Genomic DNA, 21877 nt, shown 5'->3' with positions numbered 1-21877 from the left:
AGCGACCAGAATGGTGACCGGTCTGCAAACCCTGTCTTATGAGGAAAGGTTGCAGGATTTGGGAATGTTTAGTTTGCAAAAGAGAAGACTGAGAGGAGACTTAATAGCTGTCTACAAATATCTAAAGGGCTGTCACATTGTAGAAGGATCAACTTTATTCTCATTTGCACAAGGAAAGACTAGAAGCAATGGGATGAAACTGAATGTGAGGAGACACAGATTAGATATTAGAAAAAACTTTTTGACAGTTAGAGTGATCAATGAGTGGAACAGGCTGCCACGAGAAGTGGTGAGTTCTCCTTCAATGGAAGTCTTCAAACAGAGGCTGGACAGACATCTGACTGGGATGATTTAGCGAATCCTGCTTTGAGCAGGGGGTTGGACCAGATGGCCCAGGAGGTCCCTTCCAACTCTACGATTCTATGATTCTATGGCTGGGCAGTGTACATCTTGAGGCAGGCAAGGTAGTTAGTGATAACGGCCGTAATTTTGTGACAGCCATAGCCCTTTCAAAACTCAGCCACATACCTTGCTTGGCTCACACCTTGAACCTGGTGGTGCAGTGCTTCCTCAAAAATTATCCGGAGTTAACAGCCCTGCTCCAGAAGGTGCGAAGACTGTGCGCGCACATCCGCCGGTCGCCTGTACACTCCATTCGTCTGCAGAAGCTGCAGCGATTGCTCCACCTTCCCAACCACCGCCTCATTATCGACATTGCAACAAGGTGGAACTCCACCCTGCACATGGTGGAGCGGCTGTGCGAGCAGAGGCAGGCCATAATGCATTTGTGGGAGGATACACGGCCAGGCACTTTGAGAGCAGACATGGAGTTGACAGGTGTGCAGTGGTCGAAGCTGAAAGACCTCTGTAAAGTCCTTCAGTGTTTTGAGGAATGCACACGGCTGGTAAGCGCAGACGACGCCATCCTAAGCATGAGCATCCCACTTATGCGTCTGCTCATGCAAACTTTGACGCACCTTAAGGAGCAGGCGTCTGCAGCCAATGTTGACGAGGAGGAAGAGGTGGAGGGAATCCTTGATGACATTCAGCCATTGTCTGTTCAGGGACCTCTCCTGGACAAGTTGGAGGAAGAAGAGGAGGAGGAGGATGATGATGGGGATGATTACTTAGGGGAGGAGGATCCATCTCGTGGGGCAAGTGAAAATGTTGGCGTGGCAAGGTCTGGTACAGGGTTTGTGCGTGACTGGAGGGATGTGGATTTGCCAGAAAGTGCTCCTCCAACCAGCACTCGCAGTGCATCATTGACACCGGGAACATTGGCCCACATGTCAGATTATGCCTTGCGGATCCTAAAAAGGGACCCCCACATTGCCAAAATGATGAACGATGACGACAACTGGTTGGCCAGCATCCTGGATCCACGCTATAAAGGCAAATTACAAAACATCATGCCACAGGAGAACCTTGACCTAATATTGGCTAATAAACAAGCAACTCTGGTAAATCGGTTGCTTGAGGCGATGGAAAGTGACAGGAGACAGCAGTTGTCAACTATGGTTACAAACTACTTTTCCTCCCATATCGATGTTCTCCCACACAGGTCATTCCCCTTTGACTATTGGGCTGCTAAACTGGACACCTGGCCTGAATTGGCACAATATGCCTTACAGGAGCTCGCTTGCCCAGCTGCAAGTGTGCTATCGGAAAGAGTCTTCAGTGCAGCTGGATCAATCCTGACAGAAAAAAGGACCCGTCTGTCAACCCAAAATGTGGATGATCTAACCTTCATTAAAATGAACCATGCATGGGTTTCCAAGGATTTTGTCCCACCTTCCCCTATTGACACATAGGGTGACAGAAAAATGGCTTGCTTTGGTCCACCTCTTCCTGGGACTTGACCTATTCCGCCTTTTGCATCAGCTGAATGTCCAACATCAGCATATGCCACTTTCTAAAACTCCCCAACTGTGCTGCCTCCCCCCCCATGGCCGGGGTCACCACCTAGCGCACGACACCGTGCGAGTGCCGTTGCCCTGGACAGGTGGGTAGGCCAACTCTTGGGCGCGGGCACTGGCACAGGGTCCCTCATAGTGCAATCAAATGTCTCTGACGGTGGTGGTGCACACCCGCCGTCAGACACACCTCCGTACTATGAGGGGCCCAGTGCCAGTACCGACGCCCACGAGTGGGCCCCCTTGCTTGGGCAGGGCCCCAGCATTTGCAATCTTTACCTCTCCCTGCTCCTCCGCTGTGTAGTCTGGGCCGTCAAATCCATACTGTGCCTGACACCGTCTGAGCCTGCCTCCTGGTGTATTGACATATATTTTGAATGTGTACGCTATCCATACATGTTATCCGGGGATACGGTACCCTTTCTCACCTTTGTGCAATCACGTGCAAGCCATACTGGGCCTAACACCGTCTGAGCCTGCCTCCTGATGTATAGACATATCTTTTGAATGTGTACGCTATCCATAAATGTTATCCGGGGATACGGTACCCTTTCTCACCTTTGTGCAATCACTTGCAAGCCATACTGGGCCTTACACCGTCTGAGCCTGCCTCCTGATGTATAGACATATCTTTTGAATGTGTACGCTATCCATACATGTTATCCGGGGATACGGTACCCTTTCTCACCTTTGTGCAATCACTTGCAAGCCATACTGGGCCTTACACCATCTGAGCCTGCCTCCTGATGTATAGACATATATTTTGAATGTGTACGCTATCCATACATGTTATCCGGGGATACGGTACCCTTTCTCACCTTTGTGCAATCACGTGCAAGCCATACTGGGCCTAACACCGTCTGAGCCTGCCTCCTGATGTATAGACATATCTTTTGAATGTGTACGCTATCCATACATGTTATCCGGGGATACGGTACCCTTTCTCACCTTTGTGCAATCACTTGCAAGCCATACTGGGCCTTACACCGTCTGAGCCTGCCTCCTGATGTATAGACATATCTTTTGAATGTGTACGCTATCCATACATGTTATCCGGGGATACGGTACCCTTTCTCACCTTTGTGCAATCACTTGCAAACCATACTGGGCCTAACACCGTCTGAGCCTGCCTCCTGATGTATAGACATATCTTTTGAATGTGTACGCTATCCATACATGTTATCCGGGGATACGGTACCCTTTCTCACCTTTGTGCAATCACGTGTAACCCATACTGGGCGTGAGAACGGCTGGCGAGCTGTTAAGCAAGCTACAGCACCTGTGGTTTGCACACGTAAGTTTTTCATTTTTTTCAGGAATGACAGTTAGGCCTAATTCCGGAACTGCGGTTGACCTGCACTTACTGGGAAATCATCGTTCGCGAGTAATTACTGTAATCAATGATCCCCATCACTAACGTTGTTCAGCGGGTTATCTGCACCTGTAAGCGACAAACGCTGGCCTTTTCAGTGTAGCGCACATGCAGCCACGGACATGTAAGGGCATGACACACCAGTTATTGGCCAATCTCATGTGCCAGAGCCTCACATGTCCCTGTAGTAAGCCAGACTCGGACCGCGGGGCATGACGGAGTCTCGTTCGTTAACGGAATTAAGCTTGCAATGTGTGCATCTGTTCTGTAGCTGGCATGGTTGAGGTTGCCCGTGTTGAGTCAAATTACGCCGTAGGCTCCACTCCTGGTGGTGCCCTTCTGGACATTCCTTTAAGGTTCAGCTTTGCAACCATACTGCCCACGTAAAACAAACACTTTGCCTTCATGAACGCTGTTTGGAGGGTCATGACTCGTGGGAATAACGCCGCCCAATCAGTTAACCTGCTAGAGAGATCCTTCGTTGCTCCCAAACATGACATCACACTCCCTAGGAGGAAGGTAATGCCACTGTGGCGACCGTACTCCTGGGGGCGACACAAGTGCACTGATGCCCAGCCACTGCTCGATGAATCTGCTGGTACATTGACCCAGACCACTACATTCCCCTCGCACGCTACCCGGCCTGAATCTGACCCTGATGAAACTCAGGTTACCCTTCCCATATACAGTTCCATCTTACACGGTGACAAAGAGGAAGCTGCAGATGAAAGTGCAGGTTCGGCCCACCCGCCATCAGACACACCACCGTACTATCAGGGGCCCTGTGCCAGTGCCATCGCCAACGAGTGGGCCCCCCCTGCTTGCTCAGGATCACAGCACTTGCAAGGTTGAAATACTGTGCAGTGAGATGGAAGATGGGGACGACGAGGAGTCCAGACTAGTACAGGGATTCCCTAGCGAGGAGACTTATTTGATTGTTTTCAATGTTGGGACAGCAATTTTTGGGGAGCACTATACTCTGGAGAATGATAGATGGGGCCCACCATACACTGGAACATTCCAAAGGTGGACATCAGACACTGGAGCAGCATTTACAGGGCCCATTATACACTAGAGCATTAGAAATGGGGCCCATTATGTTTGGAGCATTATTTGGGCCCATAAGACAGTGGAGCTTCATCCATGGGGACCAACATATACTGTAGCATTATGTGGAGCTCATCATATACTGTTTCAAACATTATATGGGACCAATGATTCTGTATGGAGAAATAGATGGGCCTCGTCATGAGATGTAAAAAGTGAAGTATTTTTCATTGTACTATACCGCTATTTCTCTGCCGTATCGGAGCATGATGAGTTGTGGTATTATGTGTTAAAGGGGCGCTCTTTCACCCAGGGCACATGAAAACCTGGAGCCAGCCCTACCCCCCCACAACTTTAGCCAAATAACCCCCATTTTTCAGTGCGTAACTTGTATTATGAAGTTAATTAAGGTTGACCAGCTTAAGTAAGAATTGATGCTTTTGGCATTCAAATGAGAACTGTAGGTGTGTTTCCTGTCCTCCTCTCACTGCCGACTTTTATTCCCCATTGACTTACATTGGGTTTCGCGTTTCGGGACGACCCCGACTTTTCCCTATAATCGGCCGATCTTGCTCGACCCGACTTTTGGAAAAGTCGGGTTTCACGAAACGAAACTCGACCATAAAAAACCAAAAGTCGCTCAACTCTAGTGGCAACATTTCTCGTGTACTTTTACTTTCACGTAAACGACGATCAACCTGAATGGCTAATGACATAGAATCGTCAAGACCAGAGGGAACAGGAAATCCCACCATAGTATCTCTTACGGTTTCTGAAAAACCCTTCCGAAAGATAGCTGCCAAGGCATCATCATTCCAGGTAGTAAGGACCGCCCACTTTTGGAATTTTTGACAGGATAACTCTGCAGAATCCTGACCCTGGCTTAATGCCAACAGGGCTTTCTCAGCTTGATCAATAGCATTAGGTTCATCATACAACAACCCCAAGGCTTGAAAAAATGCATCCACATTAGTTATAATAGGATCATCAGGTGTCAAAGAAAACGCCCAATCCTGGGGACCGCCGTGCAGCAAAGAGATGACAATTTTAACCTGCTGCGCAGAGCTCCCCGATGAGCTAGGCTTCAAGTCAAGAAATAATTTACAATTATTCTTAAAATTCAAAAATTTAGACCGATCCCCAAAAAACACATCAGGAGTAGGAATCTTTGGTTTAGCAGCATGTGAATGAGCAAGATAGGCGGAAATTCCCCGCACTTCAGCAGCGAGCTGCTCCACACGATCAGACAATTGCTTAATCTCCATTAAGAAAATTCCTCTTACGGCCCCAGAGAAAAAGAGGAAAAAATATACATAAAAAAAATACTGACACTTTTTTTTTTTTTTTTTTTACAATTCTTTCCTGCTATTGAGTACCCTAGAATCTGCGGTATGGCTGGTGATTCTGTTATGAATGAGTCACCGGAGGAGGAAAAAACAAAAATACAAGCTAAGTCCAGAAAACCGGAGAGGTTGGTAGCTAGCAGGTTGCAGACGCCTGATCCTATTCACAACAACTAACAGTAGCCGTGGGGTGTTCCTACGGTGGTCCTAGACACCTCGTTCACAGCCGGAGAACTAAATAAACCTAAAGAAAGAAAGGGGAAATCTAAACTGCCCCAGAGCAGACCCCAAAGCAATAGACAGCCCCCAACATGTATTGACGGTGAAAACAGATGAAAACACAAACACAGACAGAAAGACAGGCTGAGCAAACGATGGGGCCCTCATTAACTAGATAGGACAGGAAAGAAAAGCAACTGTCTGCAATCACGCAAAAACCCTGCCAAAAATAATGTCCAACACGTCTGATAGAAAAGGCCCTGAAGTCACTAGACTTCAAAATCACTATATCAGCACTCAGGTATATTCTGAAAACAGAGCAAAGAGATCAACTGATTAGAGACAAAAATGGAGTTCAGCCAGTCCCAACCAGGGCTGGCTGAACACAAACCCTAAGTAAACCAGACAAAATCTCATGGAACAATAGCAGAGCAAAAGCTTAGCTTTAGTAGACAGGACTAAACTGGAGGCCAGAGCTCAGAGCAGAGAGGATCACCAGCAACCCAGGAGGCCGTCGGCGGCCTTATATCCACTCAGAGATTCCGGATGTCCAATCACACGCTACCTGTTCAGATCACAGGTTTTTCCCATCCAAATCAATTTCACTACCTCCTTTCACCAGCAGAGGGAGTTCATCGGACATCAAAGGTGAAGGAGAAAATGAGCTTATAACACACCTCATACACAAGTGGCTCCGCTCCGTACACCTCATACACACACAGCTCTGCTACATCTACCCTGTAATCCCCTCCTGACCCCAAACATACTTCGCTTATCCAGCACCATGACAACCAGCACAGAAGAGTCCTGCCGACACCAAGAGGCAAGGATGAGCACACAGGACCTGTGATGAGGTCACAGGAGGGGCGGAGTCAGGGGTCACATGATCAGGGGTCTGGACAAAGGCTTCTGATCATGTGACCCCCTGACTCCTCCCCTCCTGTGACCTCATCACAGGTCCTGTGAACAGAGAAGAGAGCAGGCAAGTGACACTGTGAGTGGCTGCTGGGTCAGGGGGAGGAGGTATCATGCTACACGAGGATGGGGTGCGTGGGGAGGGTGTGGCGGCTTATCTCCCTGCAGTGCGGATAGAAAAATCCCAGGAGGGTTGGAAACTATAACCGCTGTGCCCACAGAGGGCCGGCGGCAGGAACAACAGCCAGGCCAGTGGCCACATCAGCTGGCAAGCGGCCAGATGAGCGGGTGCTGCCGCTCGCGGCTCACTTGACAGCAGCCCAGCGGGAAAATGCCCAATTGGGCATATTATCAATCCGGGCCTGGTGGGTTGGTTTAGATTCTGGGATATTTAATTCTTAAGATTTTGGAGATTTGGTTTAAGTGATATTACCCAGGGTGCACTATCCTTGATGATGGTATTTGTGTGATATCCATGTGCCTACATAGTGATTTTTGTGTTTGTGTATTGCTATTTCTATGATAAATTTTGTAAATTTTGCATGTTTGTTATCATGCTGGTGATTAGCTTTAGGTATACTCATGTGTTGGAAGATATGCATTAGTTTTTCACTTTTCTATGTTTTCCTCCCTATGTATGTGGTTTTGTCACTATGTGTCGGCATATTGGACATGCACAGTTGCATATGGGCGATCCTATTTGATATTAGAACGGAACATTTGTATATAGATGCCGAAACATGCGCATTTCCCATATTACAACAATTTCTTATGGACCAATAGCATTAGGCCACTCAAGTATGCGTAGATGGTGTGGAGAGCCCATTGACCAATGAATTTAGGACTCCGGGACATGCGCAGTAATGCTATGGCTGGATTGGCTCTGGAGTACCGGGAGGCGGGATATTGTTCACAGGAGAGTGGAGGATACTATAACAACGGAGATGCCATACATGGATTGGTGGAAAACTTATTTACATGTAGATAACATGGGAATATAATTTTACAATTATATTATGTGTTCTTGTGTATATTGATGATCGGAATCAGCGCTCTTAACGCTAGTAAGATAGTAATCAAATTGGTGCTCAGTTGGACTGTTTTTAAATATTTGATGGGGTTTTGACTCCATGTGTACGTAAAGTTTTTCTATGTTTGTATTGGATTGGTGCTTGTTAATTGGGGGGTGTCTTATGATGAGTCACCGAAGGAGGAAAAAACAAAATACCAGCTAAGTCCAGAAAAATCAGAGAGGTTGACAGCTATCGGATTGCAGACCCCTGAACCTATCCACAACAACTAGCAGTAGCCGTGGGGGGTTCCTACGGTGCCCTAGACCCCTCGATCACAACCGGAGAACTACATAGCCTAAAGACAGAAAGGGGAAAAACTAAACTGCCCCAGAGCAGACCCCAAAGCAATAGGCAGCCCCCAACATATAATGACGGTGAAGCAAGATGAAAACACTAACACAGATAGAAAGATAGGTTGAGCAAATGATGGGGCCCAAGCTTACTACTTAGGACAGGATAGGAAAGCTGCTGTCTGCCATCCGCAAAAACCCTATCAAAATGAGCCCACCGACTGATAGGAAAAACAGGCCCTGAAGTCGCTAGGCTTCAAAAGACTATATCAGCACTCAGGTATATTCTGAAGACAGAGCAAAAGATCAACAGATCAGAGACAAAAATGGAATTCAGCTCACCCCCGGCCGGGGATGGCAGAACTCCCAAAAAACAAGGCAAAACAAAAACAAAACTGAAGAGTACAAAGCAAAGCAGAAAAACTTAGCTTTGAGATGCAGGAATCAGACTGGTCTCCAAGCATCCAGCAGGAAAATCACCAGCCAGGAAGAAAGGCGTCGGCAGCCTTATATCCAGTCCTCAATTCCAGCCACCCAGTCATCATCTAGCTGCCCAGGTGTTTGGTAATCAGTCTCACTACCTTCCTTCACTAGAGGAGGGAGTTCATCAGACCTCAATGGTGAAGGGAAAAATGAACTCACAACAGGGGTGGTACTTGCACTGCATAGTTGGGGTTGAAACACTCTTGTACTGTGCTTGAGAAAGATCTTCGGATCGAAAAGTCGCCACAGGAGGTTGAATAAATGTGAATTTTCTTCTTCACCAACGTTTGAGGTGCTGTCTTTCTGGCAATTGTGTCTCATCATCGTCCACCTCTTGTGACACTTTCCCACCATCGCCTTCGTGTAACTGTGGCTGCTCAAATATTTGGGCATCACTACATGCATTCTCCTCTTCCCCTGCTTCTTGAAGCCCAAATCTATAAATGGAAAAGTCAACAGCTCTTCAGAGTGTCCAAATGTGAGATCAGTTGTCTCCTGGCACTCGGCATGGTGGGAGGAAGGAGGATCAGGGTAAGGAATATGCGGTCCAGACTCACGGCAACTGAGACTTGACCGTGTGGAAGACAGAGTGGTGGTGGCAAAGTGACTGGAAGCATTATCCGCTATCCAATCAACAACCTTTTGACACTTTTCTGGGTTCAATAGTGGTGTGCTGCTGTCCCTTAGTAATTGGGACAGGAAGGTCGAGCAAGAAGATGTGGGTGTTTGTTGTGGCACAATTTCAGCTTGCCCACAGCCCCGTCTCGACCACGGCTTCTGCATGCACCATCACCATCACATCCAGTTCGCCATCACTTGCCACGCGTCATTTTAAATGGAGGACAATATTTTCCATATTCACTACAAACGGCTGAATTTGGAGCGAACATATGTGATCCGTGTGACGGACAAACCACTGTTTGAAATAGCTGACCTGTAGGTAACTATTTTTCCAAAAAACTGGAGTCAGTAAATTCGATAACATACTGCAACAAAATTTAAAGGGAGGCCAGAAATGGCAGAATTTGTAGCGCACTTTTCATCTCTGATCCGTGTGATGGACAAACCACTGTTTCAAATAGCTGGCCTGTAGGTAACTATTTTTATCAGAAAACCAGCAAAATTGGGTACAGAAACCCACAAATCTCTCACATATATAGAGCACTAGCATAGAGATAGTAATAAAGCATAACTTTTAATGAAAAAGCAAATTTAAAAGCCACCTTTAGGGGAAAAGTGATATAAGTGCCATAATTAAAATCTCACTTTTATCCTGTAGTGTTGTAGACCAAACACAAGAATGTCTAGATAAAGTCAATCACAGACCTCTTTGTCTAATGGTACATACATCTGGTCCCAGCTCCGAATACCATTTAGACTAGATATATAGTTCAAATGTATATCATGCGATATGAATAACAGTAATTAATTAAGGCATTTTTTTCTTTTAAATGACCATTAATGGAAGTGTGACATTTATAGGTACAAAAAAAATCACCTCTGCTTCACAATGGTTAAGGCATAAAATCACAGAAAAATATGGACATTAATACACATAGATAAGTGAGAGCATTGTCCATCTAATTATACAGATGAAAAAATAACAACAATCTCACCCATATGTAGAAAGGGCATCAGCTGTCAGATTTTCATCCCAGTTCAGCGAAAATCCATAGGGAGGAATGGGGTACACTTGCCCTATTAAACCCTGTAAAGGCTGGCGTAACCTAAACCCCAGAACTCCCGCCCTTACAAGTGCAGTCCACATCTGACCCTTACAATAATTAGCCCTATAATTTCCCTGTGCACCAACGCGTTTCATCACTCCGTGACCTATTAGCATGTAATGGGCACACGGCTATTGCAGGAAGAAAAGGGAAGTCACTCCCGGACTTTTCCTATAATTATGATGTATTTTACCGCACCCGGCGTGAGCACCCATATATAGCTTATCATCGATTGGTCAGTAATAAAATCAATTTGAAAATGTCCAGTGAAAATGACTCACCCACCTAAGTTTAGCTGAAAGTATACACCTGTAGTACGATACCACTTTGGAACGCATGTTTCCATGATGGCCATTCTAGTTCCGGCTCACAAGCCGGAAGAGACCTTTGAAACGCATAGTAATACTTTGGAACACATGTTTCCAAGATGGCCACTCTAGTTCCGGTTCAACACAGCGGAAGAGACCTCTAGAACGCATATTTACACTTTAAACACTCTAGTTCTGATTTATCATGAGGGAAGTGAAGAATGCTTCACTTTTACATCAGAGCGTAAATATTATAATATACATAATTATTAAACCTCCAGTCATATCATAAAACAAAAAATGTATAACCAAGTTATTTAAACAGAATGATGAGTCCAATCTATGCAACAAGGTGCAGAATGTATAGAACAGCACATTCATGGGTGGTTATAACTCACAACATGGCCACAAGCTTATGTAGCTAAACTTATTCCATACATATTAATGATTATTTCAAAATCCAGCATAAAAATGCTGACCACAAGAATATAGTGGTGGGATAATTTTTCTTAAGAGGGAATGTGGATGTTTTCTTATCCCGATCAGGGACTACTAGGTAGCTGTTATTTGACTAGGTATTAACAGTCTATTGGCTAAATACAAATCAAATCAGACAATCATGATCAAAGTATCTTATAAGAAACAATTATAATTCAGCTGTTTATTCAGGCCTGCTGGGGCCACAGTATTCAAATGAAATATCCATCTATTCTCCTTTTGTAATAGAAGTTTATCCCAATTCACACTCCTTGGTGGTTTGGATACCCTCTCAATGCCCATAAATTTAATGGAGCTAATGTCACCCCCTTGACAAATATTCATATGCCTTGAAATTGGGGTCATGTCTCCAATGTGATCACCAATCCTGCGTTTAAACTCTCTAATTGTTTTGCCCACATATTCTTTCCCACAGATGCAAGTAGCCCTATAGATTACACCTTTACTACTGCAATTAATGAATTCCCTGATACTGAATTGTTTGCCAGTAGCATTACTGGTGAATCTGCTCCCCAGATTAATGTGCGAGCAGTCATTGTAATGACCACATATGAAGCACCCCTTTACATCACTAGACAACCAGGTTTCTGTGCTGGGTCTTTTAAAGTGACTCTTAACAAGTCTGTCTCTCAATGAACGACCCTTTCTATAGGTGATCAGTGGTCGGTCCGTGAGTTCTTTTCCAATATCAGTATCCATTAATAGAATGGGCCAATGTTTAGTTAGAATATTACGTACATCTTGTGCTCCATTATGAAATGTGGTGATTAGTCTCATATCATCTTTTGTTTGGGTGTTTGAAATGGGTTTAAGTAGCTCCATTCTACTTTTACATTTAGTCTGTCTGTAGGCTCACTTAAGGATATCAGGAGGATACCCTCTCTCCAAAAATCTATCACGGAGCTCTCTTGCTTGTCCCTCAAAAGCCTCCTCTGTGGAACAGTTTTTGTGGACCCTGAGGTACTGACCCTTGGGTATACCCCTCTTGAAATGTACAGGATGGCTGCTTTCCCATTTTAGTAAAGAATTTGTTGCAATGGGTTTCCTATAGGTGCAGGTAGTCAGTACACCATCATTGCTCTTTTTGATCAAAATGTCCAGGAATGGCAAAGAGGAAAGTCATTCACGGACGTAAAGAATAAACCACAATTGTTATGATTGAGGGCAGACAAGGGGGAGAGTACATAGGTCAAAGAAGAGATGACATGAGAGAAGACAGCAGATGGGGGAGAGAAAAAGCACACAGGGGTGAGAGAGACAGAGCACAGGGGGAGAAGCTCAAATGGGACAGCACATGAGAGAAGAACGCAGCACAGGAAGGAGAGAGACAGCAGACAAGGGGGATAGCACACAGGGTAGACAGGTCAAAAGAGAGCACAGATGGGAGAAGTCAGCACATGGGGAAAGAGAGAGTGGATAGGTGGGTGAGCACAAGGGGGGGGAATTCTCAACGCTGCAAAGCCTGCCACCATCGTGACATTACTGCCCTCCCAATGCGATAGCATCGGGCCTCCATCTAGTATTATAATATTTACGCTCTGATGTAAAAGTGAAGCATTCTTCACTTCCATCATGATAAATCGGAACTAGAGCGTTTAAAGTGTAAATATGCGTTCCAGAGGTCTCTTCCGCTGTGTTGAACCAGAACTAGAGTGGCCATCTTGGAAACATGCGTTCCAATGCATTACTGTGCGTTTCAAAGGTCCCTTCCGGCTTGTGAACCAGAACTAGAATGGCCATCATGGAAACATGCGTTCCAAAGTGGTATCGTACTACAGGTGTATACTTTCAGTTAAACATAGGTGGGTGAGTCATATTGATTGGACATTTTCAAATTGATTTTATTACTGACCAATCAATGATAAGCTATACATATATAGCTTATCATTGATTGGTCAGTAATAAAATCAATTTGAAAATGTCCAATCAATATGACAATATGACCCATAGGTGTTCATGCCAGGCGCGGTCAAATCCATCATAATTATAGGAAAAGTCCGGGAGTGACTTCCCTTTTCTTCCTGCCATAGCCGTATGCCCATTATGTGCTGATAGGTCCCCTGAAGATTCACAGAGTGATGAAACGCGTTGGTGCACAGGGAAATTATAGGGTTAATTACTGTAAGGGTCAGATTTGGACTGCCCTTGTAAGGGTGGGAGTTCTGGGGTCTTGGTTATGCCAGCCTTTACAGGGTTTAATAGGGCAAGTGTACCCCATTCCTCTCTATGGATTGTCGCTGTACTGGGATGAAAATCTGACAGCTGATGCCCTTTCTACATATTGGTGAGATTGTTCTATTTTTTCTTTTGTATAATTAGATGAACAATGCTCTCACTTATTTATGTGTATTAATGTCCATATTTTTCTGTGAATTTTTGCCTTAACCATTGTGAAGCAGAGGGGAATTTTTTGTACCTATTAGCGCTCGTCACTACTCGTTACTCGCCCTAGTATCACTGTACTCGGTGTACTCGGCGAGCACCGAGCACTTCCAGGATTACTCAGTGGGAACTCGGGTCTCCACCCTGCATTTTTGGTTGTCTTTAGAGACCCAATCAACATGCAGTGATTGTCTCCCGTGCACTGTAACACCGCAGCCATCTTTGTTGTGGTCTTGCAGTGATTGGCTGGCCGCACAGCATCATCAGGGGTATAAGAGACTGGATACCGCCCTGCTCAGCAAATTCAGCACCGGATTCAGATAGTGTAGGGAGAGTTGCTGCCGAGATAGGGTCAGATTTGGGGATTTCTTAGTCAGTGTGGGGTCTACCATCATAAACTACTTAAATCCAGCTAAACCAACAGTCCTAATAAGGACTAATTCTGGATTATATAGGTTGCAGTGTTTGGTGTCATGATCTCAGTGCGGGTTTGACTCGCACATGTGGGGTTAATGTCTGCAACCAGTGCTGATGACTGGCATTTCTGGGGTTAAAGGTTGTGATCCCGGTGCAGGCTTACCTGCACACCTTGGGCTATGATTGTGGCCTCTCCCTGGTTCTGGGAGAGGCTTCTTATAGCCTCAGGACGCTTCCATCCCTGTCAGTTATACTCTTGCCCTTGGCATAGTGTGGTGACACCTGAGTGTGTTTTTGCTGTGTTCTGGTTGCTTGATAATCTGTGTATGACTCGGTCTGTTCTCTGGATATTGCTTTCGATTCTGCTTGGTACCTTCTATGTCTGTTTGGTTTTGACTGCTGCTTGGCCCTGACTATTGGCTCTGTCTCATCCTTGGTACGTTACGGCTATCTCTGTGTATGAACCCCGTTTTGCCTGACTCTGAGTAATTCTGTATAGTGTCTTTCCATCTCACTAAGCAGGATGCTAAGCCCCGCCCCCTTGCAGTCACATGACCGTAGGTCCTGTGTCTGCTTGCTAAACTTCAGGATCCACAGGTCCTGTGCATCGGTACTTTCTGGTTGTACCTGACCCCGGTACCCCTACAGTGCCGGTGAGTCCCTGCTCAGCGGAGGCTGCACGCCGGCGCTGACAAGATCCTGACACTCAGGACACGCGCACTGGCTCAGTGAGCAAGTACAGTGCGGTGTTCCTGACATTATAACTGACCATTAAGTTTTTTTTTTGTTTTTTTTTCTCTGCTGAGAAATATGGATCCCATACAATCTCTTGCTGAGCAAATTAAAAATCTGAGTCAGATGTTTCAGAGTTTATCTCTGGAGCAGCAAGCTCTGGCTCGTTCTCAGCAGCAGGTTTCTGAGACAGTGCGGGGGGCTTTAGCTGCTGGGTCTCTTGGGGCTGGGGCGAGTGATGTTGTTTTGGTGTCCCCAGAACCATCTGTTAAACTGCCTGATTTTTTTTCTGGGAACAAAAAGGAGTTCAGGGTCTTCATGGAGGGGTGCAAACTCTTCTTTAGCTTGAGGCCATGTTCCTCTGGGGACGAAAGTCAGAAGGTAGGGGTCATTATGTCTCTGTTAAGAGGGTCCCCACAAGCTTTGGCTTTCTCCCTTCCTCCCACTGCCCCTGAGAGAGTGTCTGTGAATCCGTTTTTTGAGGCCCTCGGACACATATATGATGAGCCGGACCGAGTGCGATTGGCAGAGGACATGGTGATGAGTGTCTGTTAGGGGAAACACTCGGCTGAGTGGTTTTGCACAGAATTCCGCCGCTGGGCCGCAGAGGTCTCTTGGGACGACGCCGCACTCCGAGGACTCTTTCGCAGAGGCTTGTCCGAGTGGTTACAAGATGCCTCGGCATTACATCCCCCACGTAACTCTCTCGAGGACACCATGACCCAGGCCGTCCGGATGGACCGCAGGCTGCGGGCCAGGGGGATGATGCAGGCAGAGACTCCATTGTTCCCTAGTGGAAAAGAGACTGTTTCTGTACCCATTGACGTAGGGGCTCTCTCCCTGAATGAAAAGGAGAGACAACGCCGAAGAGAAAAGCAGTTATGCTTCTACTGTGGTAAAACGGGACATTGGAAAAGGGAGTGTCCTGATTGTCCATCCTCAACCCGGTCGACGGGAAACGACTAGGTCTGGGTAGTCAGCGGGGAGACTACTCAGACCTTCAGGTACCCTTTTCCTCATTTTCTAAGGTGTTGATTCATGTGGAACTGTTAGTGGACGATTGTTGTTTTCCCTCTACAGCTTTTGTGGACTGCGGATCATCCATCAATCTCATTGACTCCCAATTGGTCACACGCTGTAAGATAGGGACAGTTAGACTTAAGGTTCCGATCAAAGTGGTGGCCATTGACTCCTCCCCCTCACTAAAGAGGGAATTCTCTTTATGTCTGACTTGTTTTCACTCAAAGTGGGCGCTACCCATGTGGAAAAATTAAGTTGTTTGGTTCTGGACAGTCTACCAGCAGGATTGGTGTTGGGCATGCCCTGGTTACAACGCCATAACCCAGTCATTAACTGGAAAATGGGGGAGATTGTTCAGTGGGGGTTTAATGATTCGATGTTATGTGATAAGTCTGCACTATTGGTTGAACCTGCTAAATCTGTATCTGTGTCATCAATCGAGCTGGAAGGTATTCCGGAATACCTGAAAGAATTCGAAGATGTGTTCTCTGAAAGCGAGGCCGAGACGTTGCCGCCACATAGACCCTTTGACTGCGCTATCGAGTTAGTCCCGGGGGCTAAATTGCCTAAAGCTCGTCTGTTTAATTTATCTGGCCCTGAACGCTTGGCCATGAAAGATTACATTGCTGAGAGTCTTTGCAAAGGACACATACGTCCCTCAGTCTCACCTGTGGCGGCAGGGTTTTTTTTTGTTAAGAAAAAAGATGGTGGTTTACGTCCCTGCCTCGATTTTCGTGAGCTGAACAAGATTACTGTATGAAATATGTACCCCCTTCCGTTGATTCCCGATTTGTGTAACCAACTTTCAGGGGCAAAATGGTTCTCCAAACTGGATCTTCGGGGGGCATATAATTTGATAAGGGTCCGGGAGGGGGATGAATAGAAAACCGCGTTCCTGACGACCGAGGGACTGTTTGAAAATTTAGTCATGCCGTTTGGTCTTACCAATGCCACAGTCATATTTCAGAATTTCATCAACGTGGTATTCTCGGATCTCATTGGTCGTTTTGTTGTCATTTACTTAGACGATATTCTGATATACTCACTCGACAGTCAATCTCATCTGAATCATGTGCGAACCGTTTTCCAAAGACTGAGGGAAAATCATCTGTATGCCAAATTGGAGAAATGTGTGTTTTTTGCTCAAGAATTGTCTTTTTTGGGATTGTGTCCTGTGAGGGTTTTCGCATGGACCCCAAGAAGGTGCAGGCCATTGCGGATTGGGTGCAACCCCGAGACCTTAAGGGTCTTCAACGCTTCGTGGGGTTCGCCAATTATTACCGCAAATTTATTCGGGGGTTTTCACAGGTGGTCAAACCACTCACAGATCTTACTTGAAAAGGTGCGGATGTGAGAAACTGGTCCTCGCTCGCAAAAGAGGCCTTTGCGACCCTGAAAAGAAGCTTTATGTCTGTTCCTGTGTTAGTACAGCCAGATCCGTCCAAACCATTCGTCGTGGAAGTGAACGCCTCTGAGGTGGGGGTGGTGTTGTCCCAAGGGCCTGCCACTCTAAACAACCTCAGGCCATGTGCTTTCTTTTCCAAGAAGTTCTCTGCTGCGGAAAGAAATTACGACGTAGGCAATAGAGAGCTTCTTGCGGTCAAATTGGCGTTTGAAGAATGGAGGCACTTTTTGGAGGGGGCCAGTCACCCGGTTACGGTGATCACGGATCACAAAAATTTGTCATACATTGAGTCTGCTAAAAGACTAACGCCGTTGGTCACTTTTTTTTTTCCCGTTTTCAGTTTACGATTACATTTCGTCCAGGGTCTAAGAATGTCAAGGCTGACACCTTATCGCGCAGTTTTCAGCCGGTGTCTCCCCCTGAGCCACCGTCCTCCATTCTTCACCCTGGGGTTGTGAATAGCAGAGGTCTCATCTGATTTGGAATGGGAGATTCAGGGGGCCCAGTCGCGGGCCCCGGCGGCCAAGCCGGAGGGGAAGTTGTTTGTCCCAGAGCAACTTCGCCTGAAACTCTTGCAGGAGTTCCATGAATCCAAGCTGAGTGCTCACACTGGTATTTCAGCCACACGTCTGGCGGTGGCTAGGATCTTTTGGTGGCCTACCCTTGGTTCAGACATAAAAAAATTCATTGCTGGTTGTGGGGTCTGCGCTCGTTCTAAAAGCTATCATAGCCGGCCGACGGGAGCTGATGCCCTTGGCAGTGCCCGAAAGACCATGGACTCACTTATCCATGGATTTTGTTACCAATCTCCCTCCATCTAAGGGTAATACAGTGGTATGGGTAGTGGTGGACAGGTTTTCTAAGCAGGCTCATTTTGTACCCCTGTCCGCACTACCGTCAGCTGAGACGTTGTCCAGGTTGTTTGTGCAGCATGTGATCCGGTTGCATGGGGTACCCCTGAATGTGGTGTCTGATCGTGGTGTGCAGTTTGTGGCTAAGTTTTGGCGTGCTTTCTGCAAAAAATTAGGGATGTCTCTGTCCTTTTCGTCTGCATACCATCCTGAGAGCAATGGTCAGATGGAGCGCACTAACCAGTCCCTGGAACAGATCCTCAGGTGTCTAACCTCTGCTAGACAGAATGACTGGTGCGATGCACTGCCGTTGGCTGAATTTGCCTTCAATAGTCGGGTGAGTCAATCCACGGGTATGACTCCTTGTTTGATCAATTATGGGTTCAGTCCTCATTTTGGTGAGTTTTCTCGTCTGGACTCGGGGTGTCCCGGGGCTGAGGGCTCTGTTCAGCGATTACAGAATACGTGGGCAGAAGTTCAGCGGAGTATATCTAGTTCTCAGGGCAGGTATAAGTTTTTCGCAGACAGGAAACGAACACTAGGGCCCACGTTTCAGGTTGGAGACAAGGTTTGGCTCTCCACTCGAAACATTAAGTTGAAGGTTCCTTCAGCCAAGTTGGGGCCCAAATTCATTGGCCCATACAAGATTGTGGAAAAAATCAATCCAGTGGCGTATAGGCTGTGCCTTCCAGCCTCTTTCAAGATCCCTAACGTCTTCCACAAATCTCTACTGAAACCTTTTGAAGCAGTCCGGGGAGACTCCGAGTCTGCTGCTTCTCCTGTTTTGGTCGAGGGGCAGGTGGAGTGCGAGGTTGGTCATATCGTAGATTCCAGGTTGGTACTGCGGTCAGTACAGTACCTGGTTCATTGGAAGGGGTATGGACCGGAAGACAGGTACTGGGTACCGGCCCGGTTGATGCATGCTGATCGCCTGTTACGGGCTTTACATGCTATGTACCCGGGCAAGTCTGGGGGTCCAGAGGCCCCCCGTTGGGAGGGGGTACTGTCATGATCTCAGTGCGGATTTGACTCGCAAACGTGGGGTTAATGTCTGGAAGCAGTGCTGATGACTGGCATTTCTGGGGTTAAAGGTTGTGATCCCGGTGCAGGCTTACCTGCACACCTGGGGCTATGATTGTGGCCTCTCCCTGGTTCTGGGAGAGGCTTCTTATAGCCTCAGGATGCTTCCATCCCTGTCAGTTATACTCTTGCCCTTGGCATAGTGTGGTGACCCCTGAGTGTGTTTTTGCTGTGTTCTGGTTGCTTGATAATCTGTGTATGACTCGGTCTGTTCTCTGGATATTGCTTTGGATTCTGCTTGGTACCTTCTATGTCTGTTTGGTTTTGACTGCTGCTTGGCCCTGACTATCGGCTCTGTCTCATCCTTGGTACGTTACGGCTATCTCTGTGTATGAACCCCGTTTTGCCTGACTCTGAGTAATTCTGTATAGTGTCTTTCCATCTCACTAAGCAGGATGCTAAGCCCCACCCCTTGCAGTCACATGACCGTAGGTCCCGTGTCTGCTTGCTAAACTTCAGCATCCACAGGTCCTGTGCATCGGTACTTTCTGGCTGTACCTGACCCCGGTACCCCTACAGTGCGGGTGAGTCCCTGCTCAGCGGAGGCTGCTCGCCGGCGCTGACAGGATCCTGACACTCAGGACACGCGCACTGGCTCAGTGAGCAAGTACAGTGCGGTGTTCCTGACATTAGGTATGCAGGGGAGTGTATGTCGCCATATACATATCAGTGCAAGGCCTTCAGGCACTGTATGTGTGTATATAGATATCATTGCATACATCAAGAGAGTCCACGCCATTACTGTCTGCTGCTGCTACCTATAGCATATATTGACCGTATGTACCTAGCTCCAGGTATAATTGGCTCGGAAAAAATGTTTTGCCACGTTCATAGAGATTATTTTATTCCAAGGCTTCCAGAGCCCTTTTTTTTCTCCATTTGCTTTTTGACACTGCACAATACAGCCAGATCCTTTTCCTAGCACAGCGTGAAAATCCAGCAATTTCAAAGGGGTCCCAAAAATCACATTAGAGTGTGCAGAAAAATCTGTCATTTTTTTGTGGTATAGTAGATTTTTTTTTGAGTGTCTTACATAATTTCTTGACACCATCTTGCTGAACCACCAAAAAATACATACAGGCCACATATTTTACAGTGTGGTATATCTGTGACACACCTGATATATCCGTGTGCTAAAAATTTGGGCATTTTAGGCCTAAATTCTGTTTTTTTGCTGTCTGTTACTCTAGTTATATGCAGCACTAATTTGCAGACCCCCCAAAAAATACAGGCCACATATTTGGCAGTGTGATATCTCCGTGACAGGACTCATACCTGTGAGCTCCAAGTTTGGGCAATTAAGGCCGATATTCCAGTGTTTTTCCTGTCTGTTACTCTAGATATATACAGCACTATTTAGCAGACCCACCCAAATAATACAGGCCACATATTTGGCAGTGTGGTAACTCCATGACAGGCCTCATATATCTGCTTTCTCCAAGTTTGGGCATTTTCGGAAGGTATTCCAGTGTTTTTCCTGTCTGTCACTCTAGTTATATACAGCACTATTTTGAATTAAAAAAATAAAAATTACAGGCTACATATTTGGCAGTCTGGTATCTCTGTGACAGGCCTCATAAATCTGCGTGCTTCAAGTTTGGACATTTTAGGCTGGTACTGCAGTGTTTTTTTCTGTCTGTTACTTTAGTTATATACAGCACTATATTGCATTAAAAAAATAAAAAAACAGGCCACATATTTAGCAGTGTGGTATCTCCGTGACAGGCCTCATATCTGCGTGCTTCAAGTTTGGGCATTTTAGGCTGGTATTCCAGTATGTTTCCTGTCTGTTACTCTAGTTCTATACAGCACTATTTTGCATTTAAAAAAATAAAAAATACAGGCCACATATTTGGCAGTGTGGTATCTCTGTGACAGGCCTCATATATCTGCATGCTCCAAGTTTGGGCATTTTAGGCCGGTAATGCAGTGTTTTTCCTTTCTGTTACTCTAGTTCTGTACAGCACTATTTAGCAGACCCCCCAAAAAAGCAGGCCACATATTTGGCAGGGTGGTATCTCCGTGACAGACCTCATATCTGCATGCTCCAAGTTTGGGGATTTTAGGCCGGTACTGCAGTGTTTTTCCTTTCTGTTACTTTAGTTCTATACAGCACTATTTTGCAGACTCCCCAAAAAATGCAGGACACATAGTTGGCAGTGTGGTATCTCCATGACAGGCGTCATATATCTGCATGCTCCAAGTTTGGGTATTTTAGGCCGGTATTCCAGTGTTTTTCCTGTCTGTTACTCTAGTTATATACAGCACTAATTTGCATTAGAAAAAATAAAAAATACAGGCCACATATTTGGCAGTGTGGTATCTCCGTGACAGGACTTATATATCTGCGTGCTCAAAGTTTGGGCATTTTAGGCTGGTATTCCAGTGTTTTTCCTGTCTGATATTCTTGCTCTATACAGCACTATTTAGCAAACCCTCAAAAAAATACAGGCCACATATTTGGCAGTGTGGTATCTCCATGACAGGCCTCATATATCTGTGTGCTCCAAATTTGGGCATTTTAGGCCGGCATTGCAATGTTTTTCCTGTCTATTACTCTAGTTCTAAACAGCACTATTTTGCTTTAAAAAAATAAAAAATACAGGCCACATATTTGGCAGTGTATAGTGATGGGCGAGCACTAAAATGCTCGGGTGCTCGTTGTTTGGGTTGATCAAATTGGAATATTCGGGTACTCGGACAGAACAACAAGCCCAATGTAAGCCTATGGGAGACACGAGCATTTTTACCGCGATCCCCCCAGGGGTCCTTTAGGGCTCTAAAAACGTCTGAAAATGATGG

The sequence above is a fragment of the Dendrobates tinctorius genome, unplaced genomic scaffold (assembly GCF_039654945.1).
Source record: "Dendrobates tinctorius isolate UK_male_01 unplaced genomic scaffold, ASM3965494v1 ptg000094l, whole genome shotgun sequence".
Taxonomy (NCBI): Eukaryota; Metazoa; Chordata; class Amphibia; order Anura; family Dendrobatidae; genus Dendrobates; species Dendrobates tinctorius.
This window is presented reverse-complemented; position numbering follows the sequence as displayed.